General features: G+C 38.4%; 1 protein-coding gene, 1 non-coding gene and 1 pseudogene across 3 annotated transcripts in view; 1 reads left to right on the forward strand and 2 right to left on the reverse strand.

Moving 5' to 3' along the window:
- The window catches only part of Usp6nl (USP6 N-terminal like), a 132,597-nt gene that overhangs the window by 35,322 nt on the left and 70,593 nt on the right, over window positions 1-26,682 (forward strand). The gene's annotated exons all lie outside the window — the stretch shown is intronic.
- Window positions 7,864-7,968, reverse strand: LOC126506804 (U6 spliceosomal RNA). The gene has a single exon (XR_007593343.1). It is a non-coding gene; the product is annotated as a U6 spliceosomal RNA (small nuclear RNA).
- On the reverse strand, window positions 23,727-25,970 carry LOC126506724 (40S ribosomal protein S19-like; annotated as a pseudogene).

Genomic DNA, 26,682 nt, shown 5'->3' on the forward strand with positions numbered 1-26,682 from the left:
TTTCCTTTGTAAGAGTGACCGTGATCATGCTGTCTCTTCACAGCAATAGAACAGTGACTAAGACGGTGCCAATTTACTTGTGTTTTGAGAGCTCGAGGCAGAGTGATTTGTCTTTAGATTTAGAAATGTAACATTTAAAGTAAGCATTATTTTTTTTAATTTTAAATGAAAATTTATTTAATTATCAGTAAGAAATATTTTTATTGACTTTAAGACATTTCCACATTGTAATTTCTTTGAAATAAGAAATGCTTCTTAAATGGTGGCTTTCTATAAATCCAACCAACCATGAGTGATGGCTGCATATAGTGTCCCTTTCAAAGCATGAGAAAGGTGGTGTCATTAACAGGAGAGTCATATCACCCGACTGTGTCATGGTTCTGTAAACTCCTGGGTTTTTCCGTGGACAGTGGCGCTATCAGATCTTCCTACTGCTGCTTTTCCCTCCTCTCAGAGGATTTCATCCAATTTGTTCAGTCTACTCCAGCATGTTGTTTGGGTTGGCCAGCCATGTGTTCATCCCCTGGTCCATGTTTTACCCATGCCCTCTACTAAGAGAGCTTTGCCCAAGATGACCCCATGTTTCACTCTCAAACATCAGATCTCAATTCCAATGGTATTTTCTTTCTTAGGTTTCCTTTGGTCACCTTGTCTAAAACTTCAGTGGCCTCATATTTTCTCTCTAGCGTTAGGCTTTATTTTCCATCTCAGCCTTTATACTAGTTGATGGTTTATATTTTATTTTGCTTATAGCTTGTCTCTCCCCAGGAGAGAATAAACTCTAGGAAAGTGAAAATGTTTGCCTAATATCTTCACTGCTAAATCTTCCAGCTCAGAATAATTTATTGAGTGCCCCGTCTGTGCCAGGCATGCCAAGAAGCAAGAATTATTTTTTTTAATTAATTTATTAATTTATTAATTAATTAAAGATTTCTGTCTCTTCCCACCGCCGCATCCCCTTTCCCTCCCCCTCTCCCAATCAAGTCCCCCTTCCTCGTCAGCCCAAAGAGCAATCAGGGTTCCCTGCCCTGTGGGAAGTCCAAGGACCACCCACCTCCATCCAGGTCTAGTAAGGTGAGCATCCAAACTGCGTAGGCTCCCACAAAACCAATAGGTGCAGTAGGATCAAAAACCCATTGCCATTGTTCTTGGGGTCTCAGTAGTCCTCATTGTCCGCTATGTTCAGCGAGACCGGTTTTAACCCAGGCTTTTTCAGACCCAGGCCAGCTGGCCTTGGTGAGTTCCCAATAGAACATCCCCATTGTCTCAGTGTGTGGGTGCACCCCTCGCGGTCCTGAGTTCCTTGCTCGTGCTCTCTCTCCTTGTGCTCCTGATTTGGACCTTGAGATTTCAGTCCGGTGCTCCAATGTGGGTCTCTGTCTCTGTCTCCTTTCATCGCCTGATGAAGGTTAATATTCAGGAGGATGCCTATATGTTTTCCTTTGGGTTCTCCTTCTTATTTAGCTTCTCTAAGAACCCGAATTATAGGCTCGATGTCCTTTATTTATGGCTAGAAACCAAATATGAGTGAGAACATCCCATGTTCCTCTTTTTGGGTCTGGCTTACCTCACTCAGGACAGTGTTTTCTATTTCCATCCATTTGCCTGCAAACTTCAAGAAGTCCTTGTTTTTTACTGCTGAGTAGTACTCTAATATGTATATATTCCATACTTTCTTCATCCATTCTTCATTTGAAGGGCATCTAGGTTGTTTCCAGGTTCTGGCTATTACAAACAATGCTGCTATGGCCATAGTAGAGCATATACTTTTGTTGTATGATAAGGCCTCTCTTGGGTATATTCCCAAGAGTGGTATTGCTGGGTCCATGGGTAGGTTGATCCCGAATTTCCTGAGAAACCTCCACACTGCTTTCCAGAGTGGTTGCACAAGTTTGCATTCCCACCAGCAATGGATGAGTGTACCCCTTTCTCCACAACCTCTCCAGCAAAGGCTATCATTGGTGTTTTTGATTTTAGCCATTCTGACAGGTGTAAGATGGTATCTTAAAGTTGTCTTGATTTGCATTTCCCTGATCGCTAAGGAAGTTGAGCATGCAGTATTGAAAACAGCTTGGTATTGGCATAAAAACAGTGAAGTCGACCAATGGAATCGAATAGAAGACCCTGACTTTAACCCACAAACCTATGAGCACCTGATTTTCGATAAAGGAGCTAAAAGTATACAATGGAAAAAAGAGAGCATCTTCAACAAATTGTGCTGGCAAAACTGGATGTCAATCTGTAGAAGAATGAAAATAGATCCATATCTATCACCATGCACAAAACTCAAGTCCAAGTGGATTAAAGACCTCAATATCAGTCCGAACACACTGAATCTGATAGAAGAGAAAGTGGGAAATACTCTACAACATGTGGGCACAGGAGACCACTTCCTACGTATAACCCCAGCAGCACAGACAGTAAGGGCCTCATTGAATAAATGGGACCTCCTGAGACTGAGAAGCTTCTGTAAAGCAAAGGACACTGTTGCTAAGACAGAAAGGCAACCCACTGACTGGGAGAAAATCTTCACCAACCCCGCAACTGACAAAGGTCTGATCTCCAAAATATATGAAGAACTCAAGAAACTAGACCGTAAAAGGCTAATCAACCCAATTATAAAATGGGGCACTGAGCTGAACAGAGATCTCTCAACAGAAGAAGTTCAAATGGCCAAAGTAAGAATTATTTTTAAGGCAAAGTTAATTGATAGAAAGTTTTATCAAGGCTGTATTTAGGAATTATATTTAGTTTAGATCGTATGACATTTTCTTTTTCTCAAAAGAATTCTCTCTGGGTAAATGAGGCTCATTGGTTCATGTGTCATTGAGTAGACATGGTAGAGAGAGCTTTAAAGGAGGACCGCATTAAGGCAGTAAGTTTTTGGTCAGTCACAGCTTGAGCCTCTTAACTTATTCAAAGGTTACCTTTGAATTGATTACTTGCTTCAAGTTGAGTGGGATGGACTACCTGACAGACTTCCTCTCTCTAGACGGTCAGTAGCAGCTATGCTGGGTAGTGATGAGAATTTTGCATGTGGTGGCTACTAGCCATATGTGCTTATTGGAATAATTAAAATTAAATAAGACAGAACTATGTCAATCCCTCAGTTATATATGCACAGGGTGAGTGTTCAGTAGCCACAGTGCAGTCAGATGGCAGTAGTGCATAGATCTGCCTGTCTGGGTTTGCCTTTGAGTTTAGTATTCACTAGATCACATGCCCTTGAGCAGGTTACTTGGTTCTTGGTATGCCTTAATTTCTTCAGAGTATAAAAGGGGACAGATGGCTGTTTGTTTGTTTATATTTGTGAGACAGGGGTTTCTCTTTGTAGCCCAGGCTGCCCTGGAACTTACTTTGTAGATGAGGCTGGCCTTGAAACAGAGAGATCTGCCTGCCTTTGCCTCTGATTGTTGGAATTAAAGTTGTGCGCTGCTCCTGCTGCCACTGCCCATCAGGACAGAGATTCTTATAAGGTTGTTAATTGTGGAGAAAGTGAGTCAATATTTGTAAAGCAGCACTTGGCAAACAGGAAAAATGTTTGTTAAATAAACAAATGTTTGTTAAATATTTATTACACATTTTTATACATTATTATATAGTTATTCCTGTTGAATATATTTATAATACATTTAGTGTACATTATACATTTATATTTATTATAGTTTATGATTTTACATTTTTATACATTATACATGTTAAATCAATTTATTATACATTATACATTTAGATTTATTATATTTTATGATTTATTGTTTGGTAATCTTTTTGTTCTTCCTCTGTTTTCTGTTGGCTTTTAAGGAAAAGTGAAGTGTACTTTTTATTTTCATATTTTGTCATAATTGAGAACACTGTTTCTGCCCACGCTGTAAGCATTTATCACACAGTTCGAGGCTTCTGGGCAGAGCAGTACCTTTGCCAGCCTGCACCTTGCAGTTGCTGACTTTCTACCATCCTCATCTAGTCTGTTCCTTCTGTTTCAGCTCATCACAGCCTTGGTTGAAAAATATTTAATGCTGTTGATACCCCTCTTTAGATGGTATGTAAACTCCCTTAGAATGTGCGTCTTATTTATGCACACAATAAATGTTCAGGGTGTGCTTGTTCAATAGAAGAGCCATTTGGTTTTGAAGGGTAACTAGTATTTTCATTAATATCAAAACTATATTTTTTTCAAGTACTCTCTGAAGTGACAGGAACCCCACACCCATTCCACCATCTGTGATGGCATCTCTGAAACATGCTGAGAGTATTTCTGCTTCTGTCCATGTCTCTGTGAAGAGGAGCGAGGTATTTCTATTATTATCATTTGCTTCCCTGCAATACCACGACATGCAGATCACTGATGTCAGCACCTTCTGGATGGTACTTTAATTACAGGGTTCTGGTCCTGGCTTCTCAATGCTTTAAGTTATCTCCTGTGTTTCTCCTGATTGTACTCAGACACTCATCACACAGGAAAACATAGTATCAAACGAAAGAATGCGAAATAATGTATCAAGCAAGGTTTGATTTAAGGTTGTTGAATCCACATGGAAAAACCCCATAAAACTAACTTGTAGGCTGATGGTTGCTTGTGGTGTATGATACAATACATCCGCTTATTAGTATAACAGTGTTGATAGTTACATTGAGATGGCTTGTATGATCAGATACATATTGTGTGTGCTACCTTACGTTATGTTGGTGAAGAGTGGATTATTACAAAATTGCAGATACATATCAAATGTATGGTTTTACATATGAAGACACTTGGGCCTTGGAGACACCGAGACACTGAAAGTATTTGTGTTCTTTTGGATTTTGTCAGGGTGACTGGAGTAGGAACTATCTGGGCATGCAAGAGTAGAGATACCCAGCTCCATTTGGAATGACTTAGAGTAACGTTTTGAGCATATTCCCACACACTACCTTACAGCATGTATGTATTTAATTTTTGAGTATTTTTTATTAAGCCATGACTTTGAGTTTTGGAGAAAGCTAATTTGAAGAATGCAGTGATCCGTATCTGTACTTGTCTGGTTATAGCTTATCATCAGTGATGAATGTACATACAACTAACGGGTAATTGGTAAATGTAGTTGGTTGCTTCAGTACTGAGAGCATTCAGTATGACTCTACTACTGAAACAGACTGCCCAGTAGATATTATGAACATTCTCCAGAGAGTAATTTGGGTTTGAGTAGTATTTAGATTGGTGCTTGGAATTAAATGTTTGTTTGTACCACTATCATAATATAATTTAAATGTCATTTAAACGTGCTGAAACATCTTCATTCAAGTAACTTGTTACTCTTTGAAAACCGGCTGCTTGAGTATTGTTTCTCTCCTGTTTGGCAGATACCAGATGCAGTGATTAATAAAGGTTATTATACTACTTAGTCATGGAGAGCTTTTAATGATTACCTGAACATCTGCTGGGTTCATTACTGCATTTACCAGAAACATTAACAAATTATAGATGCTGGATCTTAAAAATATGGCTTAGACTAATGAAAGTATTTCTTAAGAATGTTTGAATATTCCTTGAAGTTTTAAATAATTTTGTGAAGGCCCTTATCTTTCTGTAAAGTGCACAATCCAAAATGTCAATGAAGCAGTGTTTTGGAGTAGTGGTTCTGAAGCTCCTGCTTCCTGCTTATGGTTTCTCTCTCCTTGGCTGGGTTTATCTGTGTACACACCTGGTAGGCAGCTATGCGCTCCTGTATGCTGATTACCATGAGAAACCTGCATTTGGAAATGGGAAATTTGGAGTATGACTGAAGAAAGGAAAGGAAGAGACCTTACTATAGTGGGTTCCCATGCACCGCAGTTCTGTTTGTGGACTGAGATAACAGAGTGCAGATTGGACAGATGCAGCAGAGGGGGTAGAAGTGATCATGGCTGCTAACTCCTGAGAAGATGCTTGGTGTCAGAAATATGAGAATGATGTATAGTGTTAGAATTGCATACAGCTGGAAGAAACTTATAGCTCGGTGAATAGTTCAAGCTGTACAGGTAGATGGACTCGGTAGAGCGGTTACAGTAGCTTTTTATGTTCAGTGTTTGCCTTTGTGAGTGTGGGCTAGCTGCTGTTTTGTATCCTTAGGTCCAAAAATCATCAGAAGGAAAAAGAAAAAAAATCTTGAGTGGGTGGTACATGTGTAAGGAAACCCAGTGCTTTCTTCTAAACCACACACAACCACCATGTGACCACCACTGCAAGCTGTTAGGGAATCTGCTTTTTTTTTTTTTTTTCATTTTAAATCTTGCAGCATTTCTGTTAAAATGATTTGGGTTCTTATTAGCAGAGAAGTTATGTGAATATTATATAGGAACCTCCAGTGTTTGACAATTCAGGGACACACTAATGAAATGTCATCTGCCTGAGACTGGCCACAATTAGCAATGTGAGTGATGTTTAGTGTGATTGTGTGTTATAGGTAAGAGCCAAGTTGGTAAACTTGAATTGTTTATTTTAAACTTATTTATTGTGTGTGCTTCTGAAGATGAATGTGTAAAAGGGGGGACAAGTCAAATAATCCCAAACTAACTCCAAAAGAGTATTCCAAGATTATTCTTCATTGTAAGGGAAAAATAAATTCATGGAACAGGAATGAGAGGTCCAACCTCAGGGTGTGTGGGAACGAGAGAGAGAGAGAGAGAGAGAGAGAGAGAGAGAGAGAGAGAGAGAGAGAGAGAGAGAGAAATAACGAACTCTTGGTGGGGGGGTGGGGAGCGAGCGCGAGAGAACTCTGTGAACCCAAAAAGTCACGCCCCAACCTGGCTCAGCCTCTTAAAGGTCATTGGCCGAAGAAGGTTCCCCATCATGCCTCCAGGTCTGTGTGCTATTGCAGATGTGCTTGTGCCCCAGTGAGTGTGGAGGTTCGAGATACTTTTCAGGAGTTGGCTCTTGCATTCTGCCTTGCTCAGGCAGGGCCTGTCTTGTTTCTGCAGTCACTCCAGGCTAGCTGGCCCAGGAGTTTGTGGTCAGTTCTCCAGTTTCTGCTTCCTGTCTCTCAATAGGACTAATGGGATAACAGGTGCATGCCACTGCATCTGGTTTTTAACATGGACTCTAGGGGTCAAACTCAGGCCATAAGGCTTATGTGGCAAGCACCTTTACCTACTGAGCCATCTCCCTGGCTCCTGGTACATGTTTTTTCGTCTTTATTTCATCTTGATTGCCTATTCCAGTCTGTGGCTCAGTGTTGTAAAGAAGTTAATATTTTTTCCTCCACACACAGAATGCAGTAAGGCCTGTACAATTGCGTTGTTTCAGTCTCCCCGCTCTACTAGAGACTGCCAGTAGAAGAGATGTTTATGCACTATAATATACCCCACAGCGAGGACAGTGTAATGGAACTGAACAACCTGGGAAAGAAGTTGAAAAGTTTTAAAGAACATGGATAGTACAACCCTTTGCATGCTTTTGTATATGTATGCTTATGTATCATCCGTGTATGAGTATGATATCATTCTATATCTCTTTGGAATGTGCAAAGGAGAAAGTTTTGAAAATACCATTAACATAGGGGAGTAGGATTGAGAAAGGGAGGAGAGGAATGAGATTGTATTTTCAATCTCACTGCTGCATCCTCAGGGCTACCAGAGATTGCACCTTTCTTGATAGATCTATGCACGACTTGACTATCTTGCAAGAATGTATTAGCTGGTGGATTAGAAAACTAAGTGTTATGTGCGAGTTTTAGCAACATTTATTTATTTGCGTGTACATGGTTCACATATGGAGGTCAGAGAGCAAGTTGTCCAAGTTGACTCTCCTTGCCATGTGGATTCTGGAGACTGAGTTCAGGTCTTCAGGCTTGGTGGCAAGTATCTTTACTTGATAAGCCATTTCACTGTCTCCACTGTGATTTCTTTTTTAATATGGAACACTTAATGAATTTACATGTCATGCCTGGATAGGGTCCATGCTAATTTTCTCTGTGTCATTCCAATTTTAGTAATATGCTGCCAAAGTGATCACTGATGTTACTTTTAAAATATTTTTTAACATCTTTAATTATGTAGGTGTGTGTGTCTTCATGTAGGTATTTTCATGTGACTTGAGTGTTGATGCCTGCAAAGACCAGAAGTGTCGGAAACCCAAAGCTGTAGTTGCAGCTATTGTGAGCTGCCTGATGTGGTGCTGGGCTCTCAGCTTGATCTTTTGGAAGAACAGAACGTACTCTTAACTGTTGAGCCATCTTTCTTTTTTAATGCAAGAAGCACAAGTCTTTAAAAAATACTTTTATCTTATACACATGGAGGTTTAGGTATATCTGTACACCAGGTGCATGCTTTTTGTCTGAAGAGGACTTTGGATCCCTGGAACTGGAGTGAAGGATGATTTTGTGCTTCCAAATAGGTGCTGAGACTTGAACTTGGGTCCTCTAGAAGAACAGTCAGTGTTCTTACCCATGAGTCATCTCTCCAGCCCCTATTTTAAGAATTCTTGATGAAATTACTTGAAATTTTATTTTAGCATCTTACCACATATAGACTATAGTATTTTTCCTAGTCTACAATCAAAATAGATTTTAGTTTAAGTGGTCTTCCTTCCTTCCTTCCTTCCTTCCTTCCTTCCTTCCTTCCTTCCTTCCTTCCTTCCTTCCTTCCTCTCTCTCTCTTTTTCTTTTCTTTTCTTTTTTTATTTTCTTTGAGACAGGGTTTCTCTTTGTAACAGTCCTGGTTGTCCTGGAACTCATTTTGTGGATCAGGCTGGCCTCAAACTTATGGAAATCCACCTGCCTCTACCTCCAAAGTGCTGGAATTAAAGGCGTGAGTCACCACCATCTGGTAGTTTTTATTTCTTTTTATAGTTAATTTTTCCATGACTTTTAAAAAATGGATTTGTTTTTTATTGTTTTTAATTGTGTGTGTGTGTCTATATGTGTCTCTGTGAGCATGTATACTTAAGTGTAGGTACCCAAGGAGGTTTGAGGTGTCAGATCCCTGCAGAGATGGAGTTACAGGTGATTGTGAGCTGGCCAAGGTAATGTTGTTGCTGGGAACTGAACTTGGGTCTCGTGGAAAAGCTTAGCAAAGGCTAAGCTATCTTTCTAGCCCCTGTCTTGTGACTTATTTTAATGTACGTTCCCCATCTCTAATTTTCTGTGTCTAGTCTTTAACTTGGAATAAAAGCAACCATCAACTTGCTCTTAATTGTTTGTAAAAGTCATTCTGAATGAAAATGGATAAATTGGCTTTGAGTGAAGGTTTTGAGAGACTTGTTTTTGGATAATGACCTTTTTTTTGAAACCCCACTTTTACTTTTTAGAAATCTTTCCCCCTTTCTTCGTTAGCCTCTGGGTCTCTGCATCTTTGTTATTTGAGACAGCTTGGTAAGTGAAGTGTTGCTTAACTTAAGAAATGGAAGTTGCTATTAGTGAGTTTAAAAATGTCCTTAGACTATATACTTTTTAAAGGTGTTTTTGAAATTTGAATTTTGTTTTGTTTGTCTTGCTGTATAGACCAGGTTGGTTCTGAATTCAAAAAAGATCTGCCTATTTCTGCCTCCCAGGTACTGAGCTTAAAAGCAGGCACCCATGTTCAGTCTGAGATTCTAATTCTTTTGCCTTAGAGTGTGAAGTAGACATTGTTATTTGGATCAGTAAGTATTGCCTTTAACTTAAATATGCTGAAACATTTATATTTTTAATCTATAATTTCCAGAAACTCCTCTAACTCAGTTTGTGTGTTATAGTGTGTGTATTGTAAACAGAGTATTTTTATATTGGTATATGTATGCACACACACACAGTCTGTGGTTTTAGACAGAATACATTTACTACTTGAACTCTTAATTTAGGAATTTTAAGTCTTAATGGCTATTGTTGCTTTTCTATGATTTTCCCCCTAAAGTGTTTTTTAAAAAATTAAATTGTGTTAGCATTTGAACTAAGTATGTCATCTAGATAATTATAAAACATCTCCTAATATTTGGCAAAATAAGTTATGCTTAAATGTAGTCTTTGTACTTTGGATTTGAACATTGACCAAAAACTCTAAGAAAGTAGTCCTCATGTTTGCCCTTCTTTTGTACCAGAAGAGAGTTAATCTGTTTGAGATTTTAAAATATAACTTAAGTATTATACTTGCAATTTGACTAGGATTAAATGGCAGGGTTTGTTTATAGCAACTTAGCTGAAATAAATGAGTGTGATGGTCCATAGCAGCAGGAGTTGGAGGGAGGGGCACATTTGAATTGTACAGGTGGAAAGGTGCAGTGACCATAGGGTCAGAGACATTGAGATTAATAGTACAGGTGTCCAGGTCCAGATACCAGGAGACTAGGAATGAGCTCAGTTTCAGGGTGTGCCCTTCCGGTTCTGCTTATCTGCAAGTGTCTTTTCCTTAAATTTGGAGGGATGTTCTTAAAAATAGTTGAAATGTTATGTTAGTAGTAATTTTATTTCGGTATTTTAAGGTTGTTATTTCACTGTCTTTTTTTCAGTTTTTGTTTAGGAATTTTATTCCCACTTATTGAAAACTTCTCTGGACCTTTCTCTGCTTTTTAAGATTTCTTCTTTGCCCTTTAATTTTTGTAAGTGTTTCTCCTAAGTGCCTGGAGTTGTGAATATTAATGGTAATTGATACTGTTTTGTCCTTTTAAGTTTTTTATTACTTCTTCAAAAACTGCATCTCCACTGTCTTCCATTTCTGGGACTCTGATAATAAATATGCTATACTATTTCCTTGAGTTTTAAATGTTGCCCATGATCTCATATCCCTTTCTTTTTTTTTCTTACAATCTATATGTTTTCAGATTTGTCTAAAAAGTTGATCTTTTCAATTGTATCTAATTTGATGTCAAATTGAGTTTTTAATTTTAGTGATTGCATTGAATCTGATTCTTGAAAAAAAAAAACTTGCATGGTGTTGGTCCCATCCCCCCACTTTGTCTCTTCCTTCTCTCATTCCCTTTCTCCTTCCTTGATAGACAGACATCATGGATTTGTGCTATTCTGTGAACTATCTAGTACTAATTACTAGAGTTGATTAATGAGTGGATGGAGTTGTAGTCCCTTGACATTGATTTTATGAGTGAGTAATCTGTTATTTTCTGGTATTCTTGTCTAAATCACATTTTCTTTATTCTTTACAAGGAAACATAGAAATTCAAGTTGCTGTAGAATTGTTCTAAAGGCTTGGATTTAAGTATTGGTTATTATTGGCAAGCCATGTATGACTTGGCAATTATTATACCTTTATTTTGAATTGAACAAATGTTTGAATTCCATGGCCAATATATGGTTGTGGGCTTATATAATAGTGAGACAAATTAAAAATTCAAGGAGATTGAGAAGAATACAAAGCAATTTTGTATATAGTGTGAAGGAAAAATTGTTAAAATGACACCAAGCTTTTGAGTTTAAAGCCTGAGATGCTAATGCTATAGGTGGAATAAGTAAATGAGGAGGAGTGTTTGGCATTTATGAATTTTCTGCCTGATGTAAATTGTATTACCGCAATATAAAAGAGTTTGCTCAATCTTATTTTCATCCAAAAAAGTATTAGTTAACTTCACCAAGCCTGTGGTTGCAGCCAGTTGTATAGGATGTAAAATTTCCTAGTACCCATTTCCACAGGCAGCACTGTAAGTTTAGTCTTTAAACCATGTAGTTACTCACATTGCAAAACCACGGCTATGCTAAGAACAGGAGTTCAGCACTCAGCAGCATTATTTCCTTATTTTGAAGAGGATTAAGATTGACATCACAGGATTTATGGTAGTGTCCCTTTACAATTTTGAGTTCTATACTTAAGGCTGACTCATTCTGACTCACTGTTTAAATTCACTGTCATTCAAAAACTCTTTCATTCTGGTTTTTCTTTTTTCTCCCCAGTGAATAGAATCATTGTAGAAAGTCTCACATTGCTGAACATAGTCCTTTTTTTTAAAAAAAAAAATTGGTGCACATATGCAATTATATAAGTACATTAAAAGCCTTTACACATAGTGTCTTGTTTTGTTCTTTGGTCGTGGCAGGAAGTGTAGTCTAGTGAGAGCTAGTAGTAGGTCAGAAAAGTGAGACAACAGACTCCTGTTAATCTCAAGTGAGACAAGAGACCCCTGTTAATTGAATGAACATGCAAGAACTGCATTACTTAGTGGAAATGTACATCCCTTACATAAGGAATGTGCTAAATTTATATGTAGCTAATTAGTGTCTATTCTAGGAAGTACAGTCAGGCTGAATATCTCAGTTCAGTAAAATAATCACTCTGACACAGCCATTTCAAAAAACATTTGATCAAATAAAATTTCAGGAAAGAAATGTGAACACTTTTCAGACTATGTTGGGATCTCAGTTAAGATCCTGGGTACATAAGCCTAACATAGTCTGCTGTAGAGATCAGTGACTGTTAGGCTACTGATTGACACTTAACCTGTAGTTAATTGGCTAGGACTTGGCATCAGAAGGGCCAGAATCTGAGCCCTTAGGAGCTATGTGCTGCTGTACCATTAACCTCCCGAGCCAGTTTTTGCATGCTTGCTGTAGTACCCATGTCACCATGGTGTGATTAGCCGTTCTGTCATTTTATTGAGCAGCAATTAAGTGTCAGGGTCCTGTTCCAGGCACCGGTTAGACTAGCAAATAAAATGCTGCACATTGAGCCATGAGCTAGAAGAGAAGTTGAAAACAAGCCCCACACAAAGAGATGATGAATTCAGAATTTTCTGTGAAGAAAGACACAGGGTGTCATACAACAGACATTTTCCTGGGGAAGTACCTGTTAGGTTGGAAATGGAAAAGTGGTAGGAGTCAACCGTAGTGAATTTGAGAAGGAACAGAAAGTGACTGGCTCCTAGGCATGAAGGTAAAATCACCTTATGGACTATCACTTAAGTAAAATTTTGAGGAAGTAACTGGCCTCCAAAAGTTTGTGCCACAGGCGTGCAGTGAAAAGCAGGTCCTGTTTGGAAGGCCGTGGCCGCATGCCCAGCTGGCCGGTAAGCACTTTCTGTACTGCTCATATCTTTGGGTTTATAACAGTCTAGAAGTGGAAGATTAGAAGATAAATTCTTGAAAATACGAAGTTTGAGTATAATAAAGCAAAATTTAAAATACTCAGTGATTATCAGAGCTTTTACTTTTCCAGGTTTACTGCTGTGTAACTTATATAAAATACGATCCATCCATTTGAAGTACATCTTGATGAATTTTGGTAATTTTATATAGTCACATAATCACTGTCACTTCCTTATACAGAATAGTTCCACCAAGAAGCCTAAATATTTTTTCTTTTCTTGTGCTTTGTGCTCTGACAGCCTCAGGCACTCACTGCTGCACTTTCTGACACTGTAGTTCTTTCTTCTCTAGAATTTCATATAAATACATTTACACAGTAGGTGGTCTTTGGGTTTGAAATTGGTGTCAGTCTATGCTATCAGTAGTTCTCATCTTTTTTTGTTGAACAGTATTCCAAAGTATGAATTGACCACAATTTTCTAACCTGTTTACCAGCTGACATTTAGATTGTTCCTAGTTTTGAACTGTATGAATGTTTACACAATCTTTATTAAGTATGTGTTTTCATTTCTTGGGATAAGTACTTAGCAATGAGAAGCTGGGTAGTGTGGCAAAGTTTACCTTTAACATATGTGATTCCTCTCTTTAATGTGGCTGAATCATTTTGTCTTCTCACCACTACTGTCTGAGAGTTCTGGATGCTCCTTATTGTTGTCACCTCCTTTCATTCCTTTGACTTTATTTATAGTAGTATCTCATTGTAGTTTGAATTGCCTCCCTTGATGATGGGTGATGCTGTCTTTGTATATCCTTTGGCTGTTCAGCTTTCTTCTTTTGTGATGTGTCTGTTCAAATACATTTTTGCCTATTAAAAAACACCTTATATTTGGAGTTGTGTTTTGAGTGGAAATAAGCCTTTTATCAGATGGCATGTGTCTTACAAATGTCTTCTTCTAGTGTTTGGTTTGTCTTTTTTTTATTGTACTTCTAACAGAATAGGAGTTTTAATATTTTAGAGAGATTTATTTATATCTTGTGTCTATGAGGGCTTTGCTTGGTGTGCCTGGTGCCCTTGCAGGCCAGAAAAGGGCATTGCATCCTCTGGAACTGGAGTTGCAGATGGTGTCAGGCCATGTGGGTGCTGGGAAACCCAGCAAATCTGGGTCCTCAGCAAGAGCAGCAAGTGCTCATAACCACAGAGCCATCTTTCTTGTCAAAGTTTTTAATTTTGATGTTATCTATTTTTGCCAATTTTCTATTATAGTTTGTGCTTATTTTAGTTAAAAGAAAAAATTGCATACTCAATGCTTTGAAAGTACCAATTTGGTAATTTTTGCTCATGTGTGTGTGTGTGTGTGATTTATTACAACTTAATTCTTGTGTACTGTAAGAAGTAACGGCCAAGTTATTTTTCCCTAATAGAGATAAACAGTTTATTTCAGAACAATGTGTTTAAATGAATGTCATTTCCCTGTGAGTTTCTGTTGACACCCTTTGAGTCTATGAAATCTTACCACTTATAGCCATCTTTTCTTTTCTTCCAGTAAGAATTTGAACCTGGCAATAGAGCTTAATTATACATGTATAAATCCATTTCGTTTTCTCGCTTTAAGTGTGTATGTTAGGCGGTTATGGGGGCAGTGAAAGGAACTGCTTTTCAAGGACAGTTCCAGCTATCAAGTTATTTGTAAGTAAGAGGTAAAAATGATGGCAATGGCAACTTCTTATATTTACAAGAAAAGTTTATGTGCCAGTAGTGGTATGTGATTGTCTTTCGGAAAGAGCATTAGAGTTAATCAGGGTTAGATTATACCTATAGCCTGGAAGAATCAGAAGACAATCTATAGCCACTACTTATTTCCTGAGAAGGAAAAGATAAAGGAATATACACAAAATAGAATGGCTTTGGGAGCTCTTTGAGTTTGCCTTTTAAAGGGTGTTAGTGAAAAATGGAAGAGAAAGCTTATAACTGGTAAGAAGTGTGAAAATAAGAAGGGCTAGGGACATAGCTCAGGACTGGAGTTTAATTCCCAGAACCCACTTATAAAGCTATATGGACACTCATGATCCCAGCACTAGGGAGGTGGAGAGAAGCTGATCCCTGTGGCTTGCTAGCTTTGTGAGTTTAGGACCTAACAAGAAACCTTGTTGTAAAAAAAAAAAAAAAAAAAAAAAAAAAAAAAAAAAAAAAAAAAAAAAAAACCAAAAAACCTAGCAAACAAGCAACCAAACAAACAAAAAAATCAAGGCTGCTAGGCTGCAAAGTAACTCATTATGGGTAAGATGTTGCCAAGCAGGACAACCCAGGTTTGATTCCCCAAAACTTTCATGGTAGGTGAGAACCAATTGTCCTCTGATCTCTGTACACAGGCTGTGGTACATTTGCAACCTTCCCATAGACTCATATACCCACAAATAAGTGATAAATATCTCTGAAAATTTTAAAAATATTTTAGAAAGTTTTATTATTCCTTTATTGAAAAAAATATTTGTTAGGATTTTTTTAGGCATAATAAGCATGAGCTAACTAAAACAACCATTTTTCTGTTTTTTCATATAGATATATATTTTTCTCATATATGTATGTATTTATTGTTTGAAAGAATAGGCAGCCTAAGGAACTATTAATGATATTTGGGGTGTTAGGGTATTTAATAAACAAGTAAATATGTAAATAAGTATGCAAAAATAAATAAAAATATGTACCTGCTATATTCTAGGAGAACAAATGATGGTGGAGAAAATGTCATGTAAGAATCTTATAGTTAATTACTAGACCATATTAATTTATTGTATTCAGTCAGAGTCAAGGTATTAGCTAGAGTGTCTTAGGGTTTTAGATTATTGAACCATTTTTTGGTGACTAGGATGAAAATTTAGTTATAACTGGATTTATAAAGGGAGTGGAGAAAATATAGTTGATAATGATAAAGTATGGATATGAAATTTAGATTTACAGGCTAGAATTATGGGCCATGATGAAAAAATATTAAAAATACCATATCAAGTTCTGTACTGAGATGGAGAAAATTGCTAAGAGGAATGGGAGATTTTAATTAAGTCAATGCTAATATATATAATCACCTTGCCACCCCAGCACTGGAGGGCAAGGCAATGCTTGTAGACTCAGGAAAGTCTCGGTGCGGAGCGCACTTGACCCTCTTGGGTATCACACTGAATTTGGAGATCAAGTTTTAAAGAGGACCTTACTAAATATCATGTGTTGGGCAGTGTGAGAATATCTCAGTGGTTTGCATTTATAGGGCTGTCATGTGAAAAAAACCTCATTTTGTTTGGGGAAAAAAAGGAAGACATTTCTAATAATAGTAAGAACATTTCAAGCTGGGATGGGCTGACCTGTGAGCTTGTGAGATTTTCATCTCTGGAAGCATTGGAGGAGAAGCTGAGTGACCTAGGGAGAGATATTTCAGAACATTAGTCATGTGAGGTTGATCTTAAAATCCAGTCCTTTAAACTTAAATAAATAAATAAAAATTAAAAAGTTTTTTTCCTTATGTAATTCCATAGTCAGTTTTATCATTCAATCATGACTTTGGTAATAAGTACCTTATATTTACATAGCACTTAAAAAAACTTTCAGATGAGTCTGATTCAATATGAGCTTCACAAGAATTTTATGAGCTGGGCAAGATTATTATTTTATAATTAATAGGCAGCTGTAGCTTATTGAGTGTGGATTCTGGATTTCAACTGTCTGTGTTTAGATCCTGCTCCGTCACCTGCTGTGGGAAACACACAGAGACTTGAGAGTGTGTCCTTTTCCTTTTGTGCAACTTAATAACTGTGACTACAGTAGAGCGAGCATCCTTTGAGCTAACACATGAGAGAATGCTTGAACATCTGTTTAGAGTGTTAGAACTGTTTTAAGTAGCACCTGGCACAGTGGATAGTAAGTGTTTCTTTGCCTGACATCTTTTCTCTCACAGTTGAAGAGACTCAAGCTCGGGCAAGCTGTGACTTGCCCCGGCTAACATCAGTGAGCTGCCGAGAAATCATTTAGGATGTTGTTGAAATGGACAAAAGCAAATTAAAAATGAAGTAGTATTTTTGGTAGATGGATTAGTTGTTTGGGACAGAATTGGTTTTGTAAATCAAACAGACTGCTGTAAAACTCTTGACTTTAGACTTTAGGAGAGCTGAAGTTTGCAAGTGTTTACTGATATCTATGCATTCCACACATAATTCCACAGGAAAGCCCTTTGCACAGCATGGTTGTAATAGAAGATAACCACAGTTTCCAGAAGATTATAGTGCTTGATAGTGTCAAAAGGAAGTAACTTCAGTTTCTGTTGGCATTCCTATGTACTTGCAGTATGAGAACACCCTGAGCTTCTGGTTTCTGGAGCAAATGGCCCAGACTTCAGGTGTGGCCTATAAGAAAAGTCACATGACTTTCTTTATGCTGTTGAAGTAACAGTGTTCACATTGAAATTTTAGATAAAATTTTTCCAACTTTAGATAAACTCCTCTTCAGATTAAGTTACCAACTGCTAAATAGTTCTCTCAAGTAAGAATCAGTTGGTGGTGTGTAGTAGCTTGGTTGTCTCCCATAGATTGTATTGTGTGTTTTGAGATAGTCCCCGTTGCCTTTCATTGCTGATAAAGTTTTGTGGTAAGTACATTTCTTACTTGAAGGGCACTTTCATTGGTTGTAAGCATCTTGAGGACAGACATCTTGCTTTCCACATGGGGGCTTGTGACATTATCAACTATGGATCATTATTTTATAAACTGAAGTATCCTACTAGGCTGACTATTAAAATAGTCATGTAGAGGCTACAGAGATGGCTCAAGTGATAAAACTTGGTGTGCAACCATGATGACTTGAGTTCAGATCCCCGGGGAAAGACACTAATTTGACAGCCAGTCTAGTCAAATTGGTGAGCTCTAGGTTCAACTAGAGACCTTGTCTTAAAAAAATAAAGTGATAAGTGACAAAAGAAGACAACAGGTGTTGATTGCTGGCTTCTACAAACATGCACACACATGCTTATGTGCACACATGCTTATGCACGCACACACTTAATGCACAGACATATACAAAAAGTTAAAGTAATGTACCATTAACAAGGGTGGTAATATTTGTATGTTAGCAGGTTTATTAAAGTTTTTGTATGTATTAATCCCTTGCTAACCTTGAAAGTTTTGTTCTTGAAAAGCAGTAGTTTTTTTTTTTTTTTTTGGCAAAACTATGGTTAGAGATCAGTACCCTGTGCAAGGCAGTTTAAAGGAAAAATCTTCCTAAAAGACATCTATTTCAAAACAACTCAGGTGCAATGCAGGAAGGTAAATTGACTAGAGTATTACAGTGTGATCTGTTTCCTGGCTTTGATAGCATAGTGTTTGGTCCTATCAGCATTTGTATGACCTTTAGATCTTTTTGTTTCGTTCATCACTGAGGTGATCGAGTTTATTTCTCTGGGTCTTCTCATGTGTTCACATATTGAGAAGACATGACAAAGACGATCTCTTTCCCCTCTGTTCACTACGTGCACACTCCTTCTCAACCATCTGGTGGGATTCTTCTGATCACAGGAGAAAAGCAGTAGCTGTGGCCTTGGTCATTGTGTCTCCAGCTCTTCATTTGTATCATTGCTTCTTTTAGAGCAGCAAAGAAAGTGAGCACATGGAAGGAGACTTGTGTGTCAGAAAACTGAGCCACCCTGTGCCCCAGTCTCCCCGACACAGTCTGGTTCCTTGTGTGGATAGGCTGTGTTAAATCTCCAGCTTTTTTCCCAAGAAGTTTTCTTCCAGTGTATATTATCTTTCCAATAAAACATGTTTTGTGTCTCGACTAGGTGGTAAATACACATGATAAGCAATGAGAAGTACACTGAAGGTGACAGAGTGAAATATCGGTGCTCCCTGCTCCGTTCATACCCAGTATCAGTTCTGTGGACACCCACTGGATTACTGTGTGTCTTTGTGCAGATTTCTAACCCCTGGCATTTCTGGCCATTTTTCAGAACCTGGGTTGTTCCCTCCAACTACATGCTTAAAATATGTCTTGGAGATGATCCAAATAAGTACATGTAATTTTGTTTTATTTATTTATTTTTTTAAAGACAAAGGCTCATCTGTAGTCCAAGCTGGCTTTGAACTCATAGTAATCTGTCTGCCTCTACTTTCTGAGTGCTGGCATTAAAGGCATGTACCTAGCTGGTACATGTAATTTTGCTTCAAGATTTAAAAATATTTTTATTCGGGGTTAGAGAGATGGCTCAGCAGTTAAGAGCATTGACTGCTCTTCCAGAGGTCCTGAGTTCAATTCCCAGCAACCACATGGTGGCTCACAGCCATCTATAATGAGATCTGGTGCCCTCTTCTGGTCTGTAGGCATACATGCAGACAGAACACTGCATACATAATAAATAAATTCTTTAAAAAATATTTTTATTCTATCCATCTGTCTATTCATCTGCCCATTGTCCATCCATGTATTATGTGTGTATACACATACATACATACATACATAATACATACATACATGTATCCATGCATGTATCTTGGACAACTTATGTAATCCTATCATGTAGTCCCAGGGATCAAACTTAGATCAACAGACTTGATAGTAGGCAATGTTAGTCAGTGAGCTATTTTACCAGCCTCTGCTTCATGGTTTTTAATGGCTGGATTGATAGTTATTTGCGTTATTTCTATGCTTTCTTGATGTATTATCAAGTTGGTTATATTTATTAAAAATAATTTAGATGATTTATAAATGGCAGTTACTTTGGGTAGTTTCCTCAATGAGTTAGAGGCACAATCCCTGAATCCCCACCTTCTCTTTATTTATGGCACTGTTGACTAAACCAAGGGCTTCTTGCAGGATAGAGAAGTGCTGTACCATGGACGTACATACATCCTCAGTCTTTTGACTTTTGATTTTGCAATAGGACCTCACTAAGTTGTTCAGACAGGTCTTGAACTTGTGATATTCCTGCCTTAGCCCCCAAATATCTTTAAAATTATTTGTGTTTCTATGTATGCAAGGATGAGTGACAGATTATGTAGACATACTATGAGATCTGACTTTTTCATAAGTTCTGGGGATCCAAACTCAGATCTTTAGGCTTGTATAGCAGATGATTTTCCACTGAGTTACCTTCCCAGCTTGAGTACCTTTTTTGTTTATTTATTTATCTTTTGAGACAGGGTATAAGTCTGTTGCTCAGACTGGCTTCCAACTCTCAGCACCTTTCCTAACTTAACTTTCCAAGTGTTTGGATTATAGGTCTTGGTGCCAGTCAGGGCTGTCTGTAATGTGATAAAATCCATGACCAAAAGCAACTCGAGGGTTCATATCAGCTCACAGCCTGTAGTCCATCATCTGGAAGGGCAGGGCAGGAGCTATAAGCAGTAACTGATGCAGAGGCCTTGAAGGAATGTTGTTTATTGCCTTCTCATTCGTGCTCAGCCTGCACTCTTATAACACTAAGGACCATCAGCCCAAAGTTGGCATAACCCATAGTAACCTGGGCCTTCTCATCATTCATCAATCCAGAAAATGTCCCACAGTCTTGTCCACAGACCAGTCTGGTAGAGGAATTTCTCCATTTATATTCCCTATTACCAGTTGATTCAGCTGTGTCAACTAGACGTAAAACTAGCCAGCACAGATTGATATTATACCTTGTCTGTGTGTGTACTTGTTTGTGCGTGTGGATGTGCAGGTTTATGTACAGGTGCATGTGTGTAGAAGCCAAAAGTCAATTTCAGATACCTTACTTTATTGCTGTTCACCTTATTTTTTGGAGATCGAGTCTTTTGTGAGCCTAGAGCCCGTTGGGATAGAGCAGTAGCTAGCGAGTCCCAGGACCCTCCTATATTCCCCTTCCTTGCTCTGTGGTGACACACATTCTCCTAAGTCTTCTCAGTGATTTCTTTCTTTTTCTTATTTTTTCTTTGTTTCTTTTTCTGTCTTTCATTTTGGTTCTGGTTGACCCAGGGCCTGGCATATGCTAGGCAAGGACTCCACCTTTATGTCCCACCCCTCTTATTTTCTTGTATATATTTATTTTCTGTTCCAAGGGATGATTATCCAGTTGTGATGAAAGAAGGTGAAGGAAAATGCTCAGATTATGATAACTAGCTTGTCTTTCCGGGCAAGCTTTAAGGTGACCATAAGTGAAACAACTGGTTTAGTGGCAAAGGACTCTGCAATGTGACTCTCTTGTTCAAATGACGAGTTCCTGCCATTGTTGTAACACTTCTGTCACAGTTGCTTTGTAGGTTAACTTTGCTGTTACCGTCCTTAAGGGACAGAATTTGCAGTCTCAGTTCCCTCAGGAGATGGTGATCTTTTGGAGGAACTGTTTTTACTTCATATTTGTATTGTGGTAGTTAGATGAAGAGCAATAAATGGTGCTCATAAATTTTGAACCAATAAATAATATATTGGAAACTTTAATCCCTCTCATTTCCCAAGATAGGCTCATGTTCTGTACTTTTCGTTTGCTTTTCACTGACTTCGTGACTGGCTACTAATTGTTGTCAGTTGAGGTTCTAGGTATTTATAGGGATAAGGCAGAATTATTCTGATTAGTGTAGCTGACTTTTTTTTTTAAAAGTTGTTTTCTAGCTATCTGGCTAAAGTCTTACAAGAAAATTGAGAAAGTTTAGCTTTCTATTTAGCACAATTGTTAAAAAGCTTAAAATACGTTTGTACAATTTTTAAAAACCATAAATTGCAATGTCAGTGTGATTTTTTTGTTAATATTTCATTTTTAGGTGTGTGATATACATGTGTGGTGTATGTTTGTGTACATGTATGTATGCCGGTGTAAGGGGGGAAGCTAGATGTAGATGTTAATATTAAGTAACTTCCTCTATCACTTTCCACGGTTTTTGTTTTGTTTTAAGACGAGACAAATCTTTGTCACTAATGCTGGTTTGGCTAGAATGGCTGACCAACAAGCTCCTGGCCCCAAGCACTGGGTTCAGATGTAATCTGTCATGCCCAATATTTACACATATAGCAAGCCAAGCACTTTCCTCCTGAGCCATCTCTCTAGCCCTGTATTTCTAAATTCTTTGTAATTCTAGAAACATGCTTTGTAATGTCTGTTAGAAATTCAGGAAAGTAAAGTTCCATAGAAATTAGAACGCACACATTTGCTCTTCTCAGAAGTATTGTTAGTTCACATTAGCATTTTGTTTATTTTGTTAGTCTGTACTATTTATGTTATCATTTTGTTTCATCTTTTACAGTGTGTTGATGGTTTATTGTCAGGTGCTGGAGAATTGGGGTTCATATAAAAGATTTCAAACAGAATTCTGGGGAAATACATGATTTGTGACCTCGTAGACACATCTGGAGAGGTTATGCTGTGTTGCCATATAAATCCCTCAAGTCAAACTTTCCTCAGTGGGACTGCTCAGTGGCCAGAGCACTTGCTTTTTCTGTGGGCTCGGTTTGAGTCCCAGCACCCACACAGTGGCTTACAGCTGTCTCCAATTTGAGTTCCCAGGGATTTGATGATCTCTTCTGACCTCTGTGGGTACAAAGCATGCATGTGGAGTGTGGACATACGTGTAGGCAATGTTCATACACATAAAATAAATGTATCTAGAAAAATTTTAAATTACTTCCAGGATACTACTTATTTTCCCTGAGACTTGCATATTTTTGTTTAGATTTTGTTGCTAATCCCCACCTCCATGTTCACCCCGTACCCCCATGACTTTCTGTGCTGTGATAGAGTAAAGAAAAACAAAACTACAGGAACTAGCTGGGTAGTGAGGCTGACACACTAGGTCAGTGATTTTTCTATTCAGTGTTTCAGGAAACATTGTCACATACTGCCTTTAGGAGTTGCTGCACAGTTGGCATTGATAAAATGTAAAATCTTCAAATACCAAGAGAATGCCAAAGACTTGTCTGAAGAGTTAGTCGAAGAACAGGAATGGACAGAATTGAGAAAAAACAAGCAAGGGGAGGAAGGAACAAAGGACAAGCTGTACAACTGAGCTTTAAGGCAAGAAAACATGTCACACAGAGCTAAGATGTCAAGTAACAGACCCCTCTCATGCCTTCTCACCTTCAGCCCAAGCCAGATCTTCTCGGGTTCCTGGAGCAGCATAGCCCGTTCTCTCCAAGCATCTTCCTAAGGTGTCCTTCCCTGCTGGTGTGGATCTCCTCTGGCTGTCTGGGCTGACTTCCTCCCACTGTATGGTCCAGATGCACAGGTGGCATAAACACAACTACTTAAATTGTAGCTATTTTAGTAATTATTTTTCAAAATTTGTCTTAGGATAAAGCACTGGCTACTTTACTTCCCACCCTGCTGGAACCAATCCAACAAAAATGCTAAGAATAGGGCCTGTGAGATGGCTCAGTTGGGTTTACTACCAGGCCCGATAGTCCATGTTCAATCCCAGGAACCTTCATGGTAGCAGGTGAGAACTGGCTTCCAGAAATTATCCTTTGATATCCATACTGGCACTCTGAGAAGCAGGTACACACACTGGATTTGTTATTTATTGAAGATACAGTAGTATTATGTATACTGTATAACATAGTACAGTTGTACAGGTTTCTCACCAGACAGTTGGAAAATACTTATCTTTTAGAGGTCATGTAAGTTAAAGTTTGTCCATGTCATCTCTGGTTTTATGTATGTGTTTGCATGTGGGGTGCACAAGTAGAGTGAGTGTACATGTACGTACCTGTGTGTGTGGAAGCTATAGGTGTTCTTTTTTTTTTTTTAATGAATGAGGCAGTTTATTAACCCAGTATCCTTTGTTCTAATGCTTCTTGTTGTCAGCTGCCACCTGCCTGGCAATCCTATCCAGATCTCTCTGTTCCTGAGGTGTTAGCTTGCGGCCCCCATCTTGGTCCTTTTCCACCATTTTCAGTCCCTTCAGGGCTTGGAGAACGCGGCGGGCCACACTCTTGGAGCCTCTGCTGAAGTGGCTGGGCCTGACACCGTTTCTCTGCCATCCTCCATAGATCTTGGTCACAGAGCCAACCCTGGCACCACCACGCGGTACAGGTGCCGTGCTGTAGAAGCAGCTCATGTGTAGAACCAGTTCTCATCATAGGGGGCAAACTCTTTATGTTTGGCCAGCTTGACTGTGTCTACCCATTCAGAGACTTTCAGCTTCCTGGACTTTATGAGGAAAACTGCCAGAGCTCTGAAGAACTCCTGCTGGTTAACGTTTGCTAGCCAGGGAAAAAGGGCGCTATGGCTATAGTGTTCTTGAGTATGTTTTTCAGGAGCCATCATCTATCATGGTCTTTAGATAGTCTCTCCCTGTGACCTTGGGACTCAGTGATTCTGCTAACCTGGCTTGCCAGCAAGCCCCAGGATCTGGTATCGCCATTGCTGCAGTGCTGGGTGGGTTACAAGCACACACCAGCACACCTAGCATTCTTATGTGGGTGCTAAGGATCAAACTCAGGTTTTCATACCTGAGTAGGGCAAGTTCTTTACCAACTGAGCCTTCCCCCCCCAGGCCCTTGCTCTACTTTTAAATTATTCACATCGATATTGAAAGTGATATCTAAGTGAGTTTGTGTGAGTTTTAGTAAGTGGATGCTGTCTGAAGCAGCTGTGCCTTTCTTGAAGCAGGAAGACAATAAATTCATGCTCTGTCCCTTAAGCTTTGTTGATGGTACTAAGTTTGCTTTATGAAACTGTCTTTGTTGGGAAATACTAAAGTCTTTACAATATTTATATACTTCATAAGTTGCCAGTGATGGGTATGTTAAAAAACTGCCTTTAAAGTTTCATCTTCAGAATTAATAAATCCTTGCTTCAAAGAATGCATGTGCTATACAAACTTATAAAAGAGACATTGAAAGGAGTTTGAATAAAATAAGTGTAGGACTGAATTCTATTAACTGGAGTATAAATGAGAGACAGAATATAGGGTGCAAAGGCCCTTTGTGGGGAACTTCTTTTTCCTGCCCAGCAACTTGTAATTGATAACTAGTAAAATATTTTTAAAAATAAAGCTTTATTGTACTTAGTGGTATATGAAATAATACCAGATTGCTTCAGTTTAACTTTGGAAAAACTTGCGTACTTGTTTATAATAAGCAGATTCTACAAAACTCGTTGGCTCTTTATAATACCAGTGAAGCAAAACTTCAGAAACTTAGACCTCAGCGTGTAGTGGAATCAGCAGTGTTGAGGAACCATTACTCTTATTGGAGGAGGATAGTCGCTTATAGAAACTTAACCAGAGCATGTTTATTTGAGGTCGTGGAAGTCAGCCAGCCCACTTCCTGGTTACTGTGTGCTATTTTCTTAGCAACATATAATTTATTAGTTGGGAAGTAGACAAACATGTCCTTGCTTTTTAAATTTTGTGGTGTTGTGCCTTGGTGCTTTCTAGATGTGTGTTGAACTTGAAGCTCCCACGCGAATATAGCTTAAGAAGAGTAGCTTTACCTTCAAGTTTCATTTTTCTCACTTGAAATGTACAAATTGACTATTTCTGTAATATGTAATGGCTGTTTGGATATTGAGCAAGGTGACGAAGCTTAGCCAGTGTGTGAGCGGATCCTAGCAGCTGGGCTTCCAATGGGACCTTGTTTTTCTGTGCAGCTTTATTTTGTTTCCCCTCATTGTCTCATTGACTCAAGGGTGTTTCCTTGCCTCTTGCCCTTATTTAATGCTAAGTTGAGCTTATGCTGACCTTTTCTTGTCGTTTTGGTGATAGACTACCTGACAGGTTTAGAAAACCTTGAAGCTTTATTGCTTTGGTCCAAATGTCACTCCAGAACTAAAAAGCTGTGTGATCTTTGCAGGTTAATTAACCTAGTAATGTTCCTGTCTGTTTAATGACCAGTAATGATACCTACTTCATGGTTTTGAAGTGAGGAGGTTAAATGAGATAACAGAATTTAGACTATGCGGAGTGCTATCTGTTATCTGTGAGCCAGGCCTTTCATTGTTAACTTAATTCATCTGGTACCTAATAAGTAACTAGCACTTTTGCATATAACTTTTGTACTTGTTATGTAAAGTACATCTTACTTAGTATATGATCCACCAAACTCAGTGATAGTACTAGCATATTAGTAGTAATTGAATGTAAGGAATCTTAATACATATTAAACACATATACATATTGAAATGCTTATGTATATGTTGCCTAGAATTATTGAATTGTGTTTAAAACAACTATGTGTTGTGAGAATTTTGAGATACCATGCTTGAGTTTAGGGTCCTTTAAAATTTATTTTTTATTTTATTTGTATGGATGTTTTGATTGCATATATGTAAATGCAAACGCGTGTGCTATGCTCCGGAAGACCAGAAGAGGGCATTGGACTTTCTGGAACTGGAATTAGAGACACTTTTGATCTGCTGTGTCAGGATGCTGGAAATAGGACCCTAGTCCTTTGCCCGAGCAAACAGCTCTTGACTGCTGAGCTATCTCTCCAGCCCCTAGGGAACTTTTTTTTTTTAAAGAAGTAATTGGGTGACATTTTCTTGTGACAAAAATACTTTGATTCATTCTGTGTCATTCATCGGATAATTCATGTCAGACTGCTGGCTTTGATGGCATTAAGGTCCAGTTTGAACCAGGGACCAATACTTAGACACATCAAAGCATTGAATGCAGTTCTCGCTTCATATTTAGTTGAAGTAGGCAATTTGTGTCCATTTTGGCACAGTGTGGCTTTTACATACCATTTTTTTAAAAAAAATAGAAAATAGGATATTCAGTTGAAAATAAGTTTTCCAAA

This window comes from Alexandromys fortis, unplaced genomic scaffold, assembly GCF_014885135.2.
Source record: "Alexandromys fortis isolate MF-2015 unplaced genomic scaffold, M_Fortis_MF-2015_v1.1 scaffold_69, whole genome shotgun sequence".
Taxonomy (NCBI): domain Eukaryota; kingdom Metazoa; phylum Chordata; class Mammalia; order Rodentia; family Cricetidae; genus Alexandromys; species Alexandromys fortis.